This window comes from Oryctolagus cuniculus, chromosome 13 (genome assembly GCF_051225735.1).
Source record: "Oryctolagus cuniculus isolate XC-2025 breed Fujian yellow rabbit chromosome 13, ASM5122573v1, whole genome shotgun sequence".
Taxonomy (NCBI): domain Eukaryota; kingdom Metazoa; phylum Chordata; class Mammalia; order Lagomorpha; family Leporidae; genus Oryctolagus; species Oryctolagus cuniculus.
In genome coordinates, this window is record NC_142879.1 from 77,674,136 (window position 1) to 77,688,145 (window position 14,010).

Consider the following 14,010-nt stretch of genomic DNA (forward strand, 5'->3'; position numbering starts at 1 on the left):
TAGTATCTCTAGATCTCTAGCTTGGCAATATGCTTGGAACATGAAAAGCATTCTATAAATATTTGCTAGGGGCCCGTGCTTTGGTGCAGCAGGTAAAGGCACCACCCACAATGCCAGCATCCCATTTAGGCACTGGTTTGTACACTGGCTGCTTCATTTCCCATTTAGCTCCCTGCTAACAGCCTGTGAAAAGCAGCAGAGGAAGGCTCAAGTACTTGGGCCCCTGTTTTCCAAGCGGGAGACCCAGACAAAGCTCCTGGCTTTGGCCTGGCTCAGTCCTGGTCATTGTGGCCACTTAGGGAGTGAACCAGGGGATGCAAGATCTCTAATGCTTTCAAATAAATAAATAAATCTTAAATGTCAGTTGAGTAGGTAGAAATGTATGCATTATTCAAATCACATTATTACGAAACAATTAAATCTGCAGACCTGCTTTTTAAGGACACAAGGCAAGCAGAATTTGAGAGAAGTATCACAAAATAAAACTGCAAACCAAAATTCATCGGAGGAAAAGCTACTACCACCATACAATCACTAAGGAGTCAGGGTGTGAGTTCTAGCACCTAAAGCAGCAGGCTAACACAGCACCTTTCTATCACGGAATAGAAATGCAGGCTAACACAGCACCTTTCTATCACGGAATAGAAATGCAGGCCTCAGCTGCCTCCCTGAAGCCTAAAGAATATGGCAAGTATACACAGAAACAGAAAGGAAATCTGAGCGGTGGCGCGCTCTGACATCCACAAACACATAAGCTATCAAAGGGCATCTGCCTCATGTATTAGACCTACTGACTGCTGGAAGAATTTACCATGAATTGCAAAGTCCGCCAGTGCCCCTGGAATTTCGGTGTTTAGCATTCCTGACCATTTTGTTACTATGAAAGGCTCCAGTTTATCAGAACAGGATCACCTCTTCCCTGCGGGGAATAGGGCAAGCTCTGAAAAAATCCACAGCTGGTGAAGAACAGAAAGGTCACTTAAAACAAGCCAGGCAAGAAGAAATCCACTTTAGGTAAAATCACACTCGGGAGTGTACAATTTTCTCAAACTCCCCCATAAAGGAGAGCTTCGGATCCACAGAACTCCACAACAGAACAGCTCTGGGCTGTTAACACTTCTTTTATGCCTTTTGCATCTGTCTACCTCACACCCAACTGTCCGTTCTAAAAACTCTACAGTGTACAGCAGACTGCTTAATAAATCCTAAAAATAAAATGTTCCCAGTGCAGGCTACTACCCCACATTCCCTAAAAGTCATTCTACTCAGCCTATATTCAGGAAGAAGGCGGAAACTGGGTTGCCTCCTAACTTAAACACTGTTAAAGAGAAACACAGACTTCATCTACCACTCCTGCCTTTGCCCCTAGAATATTCTCTTTCCATCCTATGCCTGGGTCTAGCAATAAGTACTTTTTTTTTTTTTTTTGAGATTTAGTTTATTTGAAAGATAGAGAGAGAGAGGTCTTCCATCCAGTGGTTTACTCCCCAAACAGTCACAACGGCCAGCCAGAGCTGAGCCAACTGGAAGCCAGAAGCCAGGAGCTTCTTCCGGGTCTCCCACATAGGTGCAGGGGCCCAAGTTGAGGGGCTTGGGCCATCCTCTGCTGCTTTCCCAGGCACATTAGTCGTGAGCTGCCTCGGGGGTGGAACAGCCGGGACTGGAATTGGTGCCCACAAAGGATGCCGGCTACAGGCCGGGGCTTACACCCGCTGCGCCACAGCGCCAGCCCCGCAATTGGGTACTTTCAGGGGCGCCTTCACAGACTTCTCAAAGGACCTGCCTGCATGATCCGATCCCACTCCTCCTCAAGCCTTTCTCTCTGCCTCACCCGCAGTGTCCGGAACGCGCCAAGTGCTTCACTTCTGCACACTTTGCACCTATTCCTTGTCCAGAGCACCCAGTCCTCACCTTGCACACCCAACACCTCCAGGAGTCGGTATAAGCATCGCCTCCTTTTGGAGGCCTCCCCAAGACCCCGCCGGCTCTAGCCGCTCAGCTCAACCCACGTACGGGTTCTCACGCCTGTCTTCCTAGGGACCAAATTCCTGGAGAGCACGGATACCCTCACTCACCTCGCATCCTCATCAGGCAAGAGGGGCAGCTCAAAACCTCAAGACTACAAAGGGCCGAGGCAGCGCCGGGATCACGACTGCCTTCACCTAACCCGGCGAGCTCCTGGCTCTGAGAGATGCCAGCACCTGCAACTCTCAGTTCTGAGACCCGGGAAGCCATCGGCTCTTCTCCCTCCATTTCCCGAGCCCGGGAGAGGGGTCGCTGTGCGAGGCCAAGGCGGGGGAGGGGCACACTCCGACCTGCCGCGGTGTGGGAACCGCACACCTTCGTTAGGACACGGCTCCCGTAGAGAAAAAGGAACGCTCTTGTAGTTCCAAACAGACCGAGGCAGACTCGACGGGAGAAGGCTAGAGTCTGCGAGCGGAAGGCGTGGAGAAGACGGACCACAGGGCGGGATGGAGACGGCGCGGCACTGCGGGAGGGGCCCGCCGTGGAGGGGAAGACCCCTCCCCCGGGGGGCTCGGGCTGACCAGGCCGGAACGCCCCTGCCTCCCGCTGCACGGCCCAAAGCCGCGGCCTCGCGCCCAGCGTCCCCCGGGAAGCGCAGCCCACCTCGCGTCCCCGCTGTCAGGCTGCCCGCCCGCGCCGCGAAGGCGCCACTTACTCAGCCCGCTGCGCCGACTTTGCCCATGAGCCAGGGCGGCGGCAGCGCGGGGCCGGGCCGCACTCACTGGGAACCTGCAAACGCTAGCCCACGGCGACAGCCCACCCGCAACCGAAGAAGCAGGGCGCTCCGCGGCGCGGGGCAGGGAGTGCGGTGGCCGACGGGAAAAGCGCGCCTGAGCGTGCGCTCGAGCCTCGGGCGTCTGGCCTCACTGCCCCCTGCCGGTGGGAGGACCACACAGCAGGGTCGCCTCCACTGGCGATCTCTTCCACCAAGAGGTGGCGCCGTGGCGCAAGGTTTCCAAAGTGCAAGTTTGAGGAGCGTGGACCCTAAATGCTGGAGAGAAATGGTCCCACGCTTTGCTCTGTCGTCGGGGAGAAGAGAAAGCTCCCCACCCAAGGTTCGCAGCCATTTAAAACCAGTAGTTTATATGTTAAAAAAAAAGCATGCAAATAAATCTCCGTAGGGGAAATACTACAAGAGAATGGCAGCCAGCATTGAACTAAGTGTAAAACCACAATAACATGCCGAGATCCAGTGTGTGGGTGGGTGGGTGGCACAGCGGTTAACACGCAGTTTGGGATGCCTTCATCCCATACAGGAGCTCCTGGATCGAAGTCCTCACTTCCCACGTGATTCCAACTTCCTATTAATGTGCACCTTGGGAGGCAGCAGGGGATGGCTCAAGAACTTGGGGCCCCTGCCACTCACGTAGGAGACCTGGATGAAGTTCCTGGCTCCTGGCTTTGGACTGGCCCGGCTCATACTGTTGCAGACATTTGGGGGAATGAATTACTGGTTGGAAAATCTCTCTCTCTCTTTCTCTCTCCACTGACTCCCTGCTTTCAATATAGATAGTATATGTTATAATAGAATAAAGGTAAAGGTTATAAAGCCTCTCAATTTAAAAACAATGTAGGCCCGCGCCGCTGCTCACTAGGCTAATCCTCCACCTAGCGGCGCTGGCACTCCAGGTTCTAGTCCTGGTCGGGGCGCCGGATTCTCTCCTGGTTGCCCCTCTTCCAGGCCAGCTCTCTGCTGTGGCCAGGGAGTGCAGTGGAGGATGGCCCAAGTCCTTGGGCCCTGCACCCGCATGGGAGACCAGGAGAAGCACCTGGCTCCTGCCTTTGGATCAGCGCGGTGCGCTGGCCGCAGAGCACCGGCCGCACCGGCCATTGGAGGGTGAACCAACAGCAAAAAGAAGACCTTTCTCTCTGTCTCTCTCTCTCACTGTCCACTCTGCCTGTCAAAAAACAAACAAAAAAACAAAACAAAAAACAATGTAAATTAAAAAAAAAGTTGAAAGGGGAAGGGAGAATGGAACTTCACACGAATATAATTGTCACATTTTTTTTTTTTTTAAAAAGACATATTTATTTAAAGGCAGAGTTATAAAGAGCCAGAGAGAGAGAGAGAGAGGTCTTCATCTGCTGGTTCACTCCCCGGATGGCCACAATGGCCGGAGCTGTGCTGTTCCGAAGTTCGGAGCCAGGGACTTCCTCTGAGTCTCCCACGCGGGTGCAGGGGCCCTAGCATCTGGGTTATCTTCTACTGCTTTCCCAGGCCATAGCAGAGCTGGATTGGAAGTGGCGCAGCCAGCACTTGAACCGGCACCCATATGGGATGGCAGCACTGCAGGTGGCAGCTTTACCTGCTCTGCCACAGTGCCGGCCCCAAGTGTCACATCTTTAACTGAGTGTCAAAAGGCTGCTGCTAAATGATCAAGTAGTAGAAATTTAAGCAGATGTCTTAATTCAAAGAATCATACCAATAAAGATAATTTTAAGGTACTTTGAAAATGTCATGGCAAATGGAACTAAAAGATAAGTTTATTTTGATGCAAATAAGTTTTGAAATTCATGTACAGTCATAAAATCAATTTAAATTCATGATGAAGAAAGTGGATGTGGGGCCAGCACTGTGGCATAGCAGGTTAAGCTGCCGTCTGCAATGCCAGTATTCCATAGGGGTGCCAGTTCAAGTCCCGGATGCTCCACTTCTGACCCAGGTTCCTGCTGATGCACCTGGAAAAGCAGCAGAAGATGGCTCAAGCTCTTGGACTCCAGCAGATCCATGGGAGACCTGGATAAAGCTCCAGGCTCTTGGCTTTGGCCTGATCCAGCCCTGGCAATTGCAACCAATTTTCTCTCTTGCTCTGTAACTCTGCCTCTCAAATAAATGACATAAATCTTAAAGAGAGAGAGAGGAGAGAGAGAAAGTGGATAGAATATGGGGAAAGAAAAATACAGTGGGGAGGCAATATGCAACCCAAAGAAATAGAGGATTGAGAGCATCAGGTGGTTATATTATAATGGTCACTCAGAACAAAAATGCACACCTTCCAAATGATCAGGAAGCACGCACACACAACAGCAAAATGAAGTAACATCACAAAGTATCTGAAAAAGTTAAAAAAAGTAAGAACTAAGACCAAATGTCTCACATGAATAAATATTTGTAAGTGACCTATACTCACTATTAAAAAGACAATGATCAGATTGGAGCACAAACCACAAATTCACTCTATATTGTATACAAGAAAGTGCTCCCCATTTCAGGCATAGAAAACCAAGACACTGTGGCAAAAAATGACCTACATGAAAGATCTCTGTGAGTGAGATCCCGGTGGAAAGCAGGGGCCATCAAAGAAGGAGGTACCTTTCTCTGAAGGGAGGAGAGAACTTCCACTTTGATTATAGCCCTGTCTACATAAGGTCAGAGTTTGTGGACTCAAAAGGTTTCCATAGCCATGGCAGCTCATGACAAGAGCCTCAGGCGATTACTGAACTCATAAATAAGAGTGTTAATTGTTAAATCAACAACAGGAGTCACTGTGCACTTGCTCCCCATGTAGGACCTCTGTCCTTAATGTGTTGTACGATGAGAATTAACAGTAAAACTAGTCTTCAAACAGTACTTTATACTTTGTGTGTCTGTGTGAGTGCAAACTGTTGAAATCGTTGCTTAGTATAGAGTTGGTCTTCTGTATATAAAGATAATTAAAAATGAATCTTAATGAAGAATGGGATGGGAGAGGGAGTAGGAGATGGGATGGTCTGGGGGTGGGAGGGCAGGTATGGGGGGAAGAACCATTATAATCTGGAAGTTGTATCTATGAAATTATATTTATTAAATAAGAACTTCCTATAAAAAAAGAAAGAAAGGGCTCCCATAAAACGATTCTGAAAGCTCAAAAACACAAGACTGGAAAAGGTAAACCAGAAATACACCAAAACGACAAGCCATCAGGACTTGCAAACAAGGTTGAGTTCCAGGCAAAACATTTGAATAAGTTTTAAAAGAGCATTTTATAAAATGAAAACAAATTCACCAGAAAGAAAAAAAATTAGGAAAATCTATGCACCGAATCACACTATAGGAGTAAATGAATAGAACAGAATTAATTGGTACCACTTTTGCCAGAATAAGGGCACAAAAAAATCAAATGAGAATTGAAAAGACTTCAAAATATAATCAATGGGGCAAATCTAATATATCAAACTCTGTGCCCTGAAACAAACATTGCATCTTTTCAAGTGTTCATGGGACGCATGAGAATAATCTTAATATTTCAACAAGTAGAGCCATCTGGATAATATTATCTGATCACAAATCAAAACTGGAGATTAACAATAAAACGGAAAATAAAACATTCCCACTCCTTGGAAAATTTTAAGTGTTGAGACAAATTTGGATCAAAAAAGGAAACTTAAACCAAAATAGCATCATACCAGAAAGGATGAAAAGCACAGCAGAAATCATGCAATTTAGCTCAAAAGGTTTAAGAGGAGAGTTTATAGGTTTACATTTTTGTATTACTTTAAAAAGAAGAATTGATTACGTGAACTAGGCACCTGTGCAAGAAGCTAGAAATGGAAGAAAATAAAATTGTGCAGAGTAGAAGGAAGTAATTTATAAAGGAAAAAGCAGAACACCGTGTTGCGTAGACACAAAAAGATGAAGGGCAAAGATAGAAAGTGTCTAGACGGAGTCTTGTCCCACCTGCTGATCAAAGCAGAAGTGGGTGTGCGAAGGTCTGATTCTGGGGCCCGGAGCCTGAGGGTCTCCGTCCACATTGAATCTGCTCTCTCTCTCTCTCTCTCTCTCTCTCTAACTCTCCCAAGTCTCCACTGCGGAGTCCATTTTCTGCCACTTTTCTCTCCCACTTTTGGGTGGAGTTGGGTGCATTCATTCCCAAATCATTCAGTTTACACATTCACAGACAATTTTGACTGAGAGACCACAGATGCAGTCACGTCCATTGTCTGGGAACCTTTCTGGTTGGATTCTCCAGAGGAAAATCTTACTTCCCTCATCTCCTGGAACATGGAAGTACTTCTCTTGCCTCCATTTCCTATCGACAGTAGCAAATATCGCCTTTATTTCACCAATCGAGAAGCTGAGGCTCTGTACAACGGAGGAACCTAACCCAGATCATGCACCTGTTAGGCAGCATAAGCAAAAATGTCAGCAAGAGGGACAAGACCAAATGGTTCAGGGAACCGAGTAGGACTGAAGAGCAAGTGTGCATAGCAGCCCCTAGACAAACAAGTCGGGATTTTCTCCTGCAGTGCTCAGCAACCTGGAGGGAGGACAGCAGGAGGCAGATGGTAGAATTAGTCAAAGACCAGAAATCCAGGCTTTGATGTGGCTGCTAAGATGTGTGTGGGGAGCAATCTGGACTGGACTAAGTTACTGGAATTAAGACTTATTCTATGCATCTGCTCTCCCACAATGTGGCGCTGGGAGAGAAGTAAACAGCTTCCGCACAGCTGCCTCCAGTTCAACCAATAAACTGTAGGACTTGCTCCTGATTGGAGAGCAGCGTACTCGGCGTGTGGGCAGCCGAGTTGGGATTGGCGGAGGAGGACTATAAAGGAGGAGAGAGACGGCATGCACCAGGAACATCTAAGGGGAACACCTGTGCAGCCCCCGAGAAGAGCCGGCCGGCGGTGTGCCGCTCCCCTGCGGAAGTGGTGGAAGGGACAGTAGCCAACCCGGGAAGAACCAGCAGCAAACCCCGGGAGGGCCGAGCAGACAAAAGAACAGCGCAGGGTCCTGTGTCGTTCCTCCACGAAGAGGGGGAGCGACAATGTGGCATCCCATTCTGAAGTGCCTGGGTTTGAGTCCCAGCTCCACTCTCAATTCCAGCTTCCTGTTCATGTGAATCTTGGATGTAGAATCTTCTGAAGTTTTAAAAAAGTTTTCATTTGTCTCCCTCCAATTGGTCTTCCTTCTGCTTGTTTGACAAATCTCTCATCAATGTTTAAAATTGCATTGATTAGGCCAGCGTTGTGGCTCACTTGGCTAATCCTCCGCCTGCGGCACCAGCACCCCGGGTTCTAGTCCCGGTTGGGGTGCCGGATTCTGTCCTGGTTGCTCCTCTTCCAGTCCAGCTCTCTGCTGTGACCCGGGAAGGCAGTGGAGGATAGCCCAGGTGCTTGGACCCTGCACCCACATGGGAGACCAGGAGGAGGCACCTGGCTCCTGGCTTCAGATTGGCGCAGCGCACTGGCCACAGTGCGCCAGCCATAGTGGCCATTTGCGGGGTGAACCAACGGAAAATGAAGACCTTTCTCTCTGCCTCTCTCTCTCTCTCACTGTCTAACTCTGCCTGTCAAAAAAAAATTGTTTGATTAGCTGAAAATTAATCTTTTCAATAAGAAATTTATTTTCATTTCATTCTTTTTGTTTTATTAGTATATTTCATTTTAAATGAGCACATAGTAATTAACATACTTAAGGGGTACAGGAAATTTACTTTTTTATTTAAAGATTCATTTATTTATTTGAAAGGCAGAGTTACACAGAGAGAGAGAGATGGGGGGATAGAGCGATAGAAAGAGATCTTCCATCTGCTGGTTCACTCCCCAAATGGCTGCAACAGTCAGAGCTGTGCCAATCTGAAGCCAAGGGCCACCAGCTTCTTCCAGATCTCCCACGTGGGTGCAAAGCACAAGCACTTGGGCTGTCTTCTGCTGCTTTCCCAGGCACATTAGCAGGCAGCTGGATGGGAAGTGGGGCAGCCAGGACTCAAACTGGTGCTCACATGGGATGCTGACACTGCAGGCGGAGGCTTAACCTCCTATGCCATAGCACAAGCCCTGGAAATTCACTTTTCCAAAACATAATTTTTGTGCATGTTTTGCAGCTTTCATTGGGACTTTTTAAAAAAAACGCCAGGTTGACATATGCACACCTAAAGTAGTGAGTAAAATTATCCTTTTCCAACTCTTCAGGTAGTGAGACCAAGAGCTTGATTCTGAATATCTCCCCGGCGGGCTCTTGTCTCTCCACTGTGTCTTCTGGTGCAACCCCTGAGAATGTGGAGAGGCAAGCTTTGCTCCAGCACTTGGGTCAGGAATACAGCTCTGCGGGCAACCTCACTGTGCTCCCCTGTGTACAGCAGATCGTCAACACAGACCGTGAGCTTATGCGGCACCACTGGGAAATAATTTTTGCTGTGACCTGAGGGTCTCTCTTATCATGGAGCTAAAGTCTTGTGAAGAACAGTGACAGTAATTCCGCACAGAGGTTAAACGACCCTAGGATGGTAGAGAGAATGACTGCCAATTGAATGCTAGCAACCCTTAACATCAATCATCTCATTCATTCCTAATTACTCAGTGAGGCAGGTGTTGTTATGCCCATTCTTCAAAACAGGAAATGAGGCTCAGGGAAGGTAAGAAATTTGCCCAGGTCACACACCTTGTAAACACCTGAATTGTGATGAGAACCTTGATCAGTCTGCCAGAGGTGATTGGGTTGGCACTGGATAGTTTGGTCTCCATTGTCTCACTGGGACTCTCCGATTAATCCACTCTGAAAAAAAAAGGACATTTATATACTTTTCCATGTCCCAGGTCCTGTGTGAGTGGCTTATGTATTTTATCTAATTTATTCCTCCCCAAGGTAGCTATCATCAACCTCACTACAGTGGAAGAAATGGCAGCTGAGAGAAGCTATTTCAGCAGAGCGCCTTGGCTCCAGAGTGCTTCCTCTTAGGACTCTTTACTCCAAATCAATGCAACACAGGCTCACAGAGACATCTGAGGCAATGCCTTAGGTTTTATGGAATTCCATCTTGTTCAAGTTTCTTTGAAGCTCATACTAGGTCAGCATTCCAGTTACACAATGCTACAGAAATTGAGAACTTGATTTAGCATTGAGTATCACAACCAGGGCATAGCAAGCCCTCCAGGGTTGGTATTTCTATTAATCTTTTCAGATAACAGTGGAAGCTATAGATAGAATAATAAACAGAAGTGCAAACTGTATCTTTAGCCAGAATGGATCTCTAATTTTGAACTGTGTGTTAAGAGCTGTCTCATGTATGGAAAGAAAGATAGGACAGGATAAAGCTCCCTACAGCTGAACACTACAGACAGCAGAAAAACACAGCCAACATCCCTATGTCTGAGCCATGGAAATGGGGTGTGGTTCTTGACGAAGTGGTGTGAACGAGGAACCACATTTTTGCAGGAAGCAGGCTGTAACTGAGGCATATAGGAGAGAGAAACTGCATTGTAAGCATTCTTGCAACTGCTGATGGAGAGGGGAAAAAAAGCCTAGAAGAACAGACCCCAACATATATACCCTTTGTCTAAGGATTTCTTCCATTCTAGGCTGTGTCATCATAATAGTCCTCACCTAAGCTCCTACAACCAGTTTGTTTAGGGAGGACTTCACTCTCCAAATTTCTACAAAAATAAAAAATGCACCCCAAACAAATCAATACAAAGTTGTACCCCACACACAGACCAAAAAGAAGGGAAAAGAAAACCATCACAAGAAAGAGAGTGTGATGAGCAGAGAAAACTAGTCAAGTATATGTTATGATTTTTATATTTATTTTTATTATTTTTACTTATTTGAAAAGCAGAAGGCCAGAGACAAAGACACATACACAGAGAGAAAGAGAGAGAACTTTCATCTGCTGGTTCAAATGGCCACAAAAAGCTGGGAGCCTGGAACTCCATCCAGGTCTCTCACATGGGTGGCAGGAGCCCAGATACTCGGGCCGTTATCTGCTGCTTCCCCAGGCACTTCGGCAGGGAGCCGGATCAGAAGCGAAGCCACCGGGACTTGAACTGGTGCTCTGGTATGAGATGTGGATGTTGCAAGCAGCAGCTTAACTCACCACAGCTCTAAAGCAAAGGCCACTTAAAAGGAGTATTCAAAGTAGAGATTTAAGGGAAGCTACGGTAGGCAAAGGAGGTGAGAGGTGGGCAAACAGTGGAGCAGAGCTCTGGTGGACGCAGTACCTTCGAGAAGAGACTCAGCTGAAGACACAGGAAGTCCTGGTTGGCAAGACTGAGAAAACAGAGCAAGCCTGAATGGACACGATAGTTACAACGTTGGGAGACATCTAGGTCAGTCAGCAGAAGGAACCAGTGGAAAGGAACTCACTAGCTGGTATAAGGGATTAGGTGTTTGCAGAGGAGCATGGCTGATGCTATTGATTTAGGCAAGCAGATAGGATCAAATTGTAAGGTTTGTAAGCTGCAGGCCATGCCTTCATCCTGCCCCCTTTCATGATCTCATGCCCTTATCTGAGCTCACCTGGACACCCAGTTGTCAGACTACGTAACTGCTCCCGTTTGGAAAGTTTATAAAAGATTTGATGAGACCATGGCTCACTCTCTGCCTTTGCTTTTCTGCCTGCACTGAGCTAACTGTGGCTGCTCATAATCATATGCTTGCTCCACGTGGCTGCTGGCCTGCTCTCTGCCTGGTATGGCCCCAACTTAGCTTCTAGACTTCTTTCTCCTCTAACTAAAGCTCTCACTTTCCTGTGCATTTCTCTCACTGAATAAAATGCTTAAAAACTTACCACGTTGCCTGGTCTATTTTGAGCTGATATTCAGAATTCTTATCTAAATAGATGACAAGAACCCACAGGACTGTTAATATCTAAAATTATTAATAAGGCTGGATGGTATCACTGTGGCTTAGATGTGGGTTGTCACCACCAAAGTGCATGTTGGTTCCTCATGTAACAGTGTTGAGATGTGGTAAGACCTTTAAGAGGTAATTAGGTTAGAGGGGATCCACCCTCAGTACCCAAGAGTGGGTTAATTATCGTGACTGTGGGTTGTCATAGAGCAAGCTTGACTAACTCCATCACGAGTGTGTTTCTCTTCAGCTTGTGCTTGCCTGTCCTCCCACTTTCCCACACCCAATCCCTTGCTAGAAGGCAAGAAGATGTTGGCCCTACAATCTTGGACTTCTCAGCTTACAGAACCAGGAGCCAAAGCTAAACCTCTCTTCTTTATAAGTTACCAAGTCTTAGGTATTCTGTTATAGCAACAGAAGACAGGCTACAACAGGTGGCTACTGCTAGGTTCCATCAACATTCGACAACAACAAGACAAAAACCTGCAGGTCTAAAGCAGGCAGCTGAAAGGTGAGAACCAGAGGAATTCCCCCACAGCTTGCAAAAGAGCTTTCATCTACTAAACAAGCAGCAGGGTAAAGCTGGAACTATGGTCAGCTGGTGTGGCCCTTTGTTTTAAGACACTGCAAAAGCCTCTTATCCAAAAAGACAATGGGGCTCTCCAGAATCTTTTCTCTCCTGCCCCCTGGGCCAGTAGACCTCTAACTAGGGTTGAGTAGCAGCATAATGTAGGCAGGGATTTTGCCCCTAGAGATTCAAATATCTATCTCTGTAACTCTGCAGGTCAAGCCCCCATGACTCTTACTCAGAGAAACTGTCTCCCTGTAAGTCAGAGCTGTTCTGGAAGAATCATCCCCATTGTTACCAGTGGATCTACGTGGGCAGCCAACAAATGTCCTTCTTAGCTTGTACAGATGAAAGATGTTAGCCAGATGGTTGAGGGAAGCAACACCAGTCTAAGGGTGTTATCAGTCCCAGAACCCACTGACAGAAGAGAGTCCTGGTTCCCCAGGAAGAAGGAACCTAAACACAACTGCAATTATACTCAAGAACAATTTCTCAGGCATCTACCCAAGGAGCCTGTGGCTCATTGCTTGGGCAACTATATTGGTGAAAGAGAAATAACCAAACATTCTGGGAATTATTATTGTTGTGGATATCTTCAGCCCTAAAGTGTCACTATGTCATCTCAGATAGCGTGGAGGTACACGCAGGCAGATGATAAATGGAGTCCTTGCCAGGGTCTGACTTACATGAACCCACCTCTTGGTTCAGTTTTCCAGTTTCTAAATTTACAATTGGGATTGGTATTTTTGAAAATGTACACATTCCCCACCATGATTCCTTGGCCTTTGGGGTGAGTGTATCATAGTGGGGAAAGCTAAAAAGAAGATTCTGGGATTCCCTCCTCCAAAATCAAGGTAAAAATCAAGCATAGTATCATCTTTCAGGTGCTGAGAAAGACAACAAAGATTAGTGCCTTGTTTAAGGACCTAAAGGAGGAATTGTTTAAGATTTTTGGCTTTCCCACGTGGGAGACCCAGAAGAAGCTCCTGGCTCCTGGCTTCAGATCGGCACAGCTCCGGCCATTGCGGCCATCTGGGGAGTAAACCAGTTGATGAAAGACCTCTCTCTTTGTCTCTACCTCTCTTTGTAACTCTGTTTTTCAAAAAAATTTTTTTTGGCTTTATGAATCATAATTTTTGTTACAACTTTGCCATGGAAGCACAAAAGCAGTTGTAGACAATCTGCAAAAGAATGAACACTTCTGAGTCTGAATGAAACTTATGGACACTGAAATTTGAGTCTCATATGTTTTTCACCTATCACAAAATATTATTATTCTGAGTCTCCCCAACCATTAAAAAATATGAAAACTACTCCTAGCTCAAAGACTATAAAAACAGCAAGTAGACCAGATTTGACTCCTGAGTCAGACACAGGACTGATTGTCTCCATTTTATTTATTTCCATTTCATTTGAAAGAGAGACAGAGACAGAGAGATCTTCCATGTGCTGGTTTAGTCTCCAAATGCTGGAACATCCCAGGCTGGGCCAGGCTGAAACCAAGGAGCCTGTCTCTGTCCAGGTCTCCCATGCAGCTGGAAAATGAAAACTCTTTGCTTCTGCTTCCCTATCTCCTACCTGCCACAGTGTCTCAAGGTAAAGCAGCAGACTGGCAACCAACAGTGCCAACTGCATCTGCCCTATGCAAAAAGACACATGCACTAGAGAAGATGACTTTATCAAAACATCTGTGATCGTGACCTTCAGAGAAACAGAACAAGAAGTGCTAGAGAAATTTTTTTACTACCCCCAACACACAGATAATTTTTCTTCCTTCTTTTCTTTCCCACCAGTTTTTTTTAATCAAAGACATCTTTGAGCAAAAACACATATATCTATTATGAAAAAGTTTGAGAATTCAAATTTA

General features: G+C 46.6%; 1 protein-coding gene across 2 annotated transcripts in view; it reads right to left on the bottom strand.

The window, feature by feature from the left end:
• Positions 1–2,882, bottom strand: part of RBM17 (RNA binding motif protein 17) — a 37,777-nt gene extending 34,895 nt beyond the window's left edge. The window contains exon 1 of one of the 2 annotated variants that reach the window (XM_070055785.2): positions 2,748–2,882. The gene's annotated coding sequence lies outside the window, so the exon portion shown is untranslated. Of the gene's footprint in view, positions 1–2,680 lie in introns of both variants that reach the window. The other variant, XM_070055784.2, reaches the window with a different exon arrangement.
• Between the last annotated feature and the right edge of the window lie 11,128 nt (positions 2,883–14,010).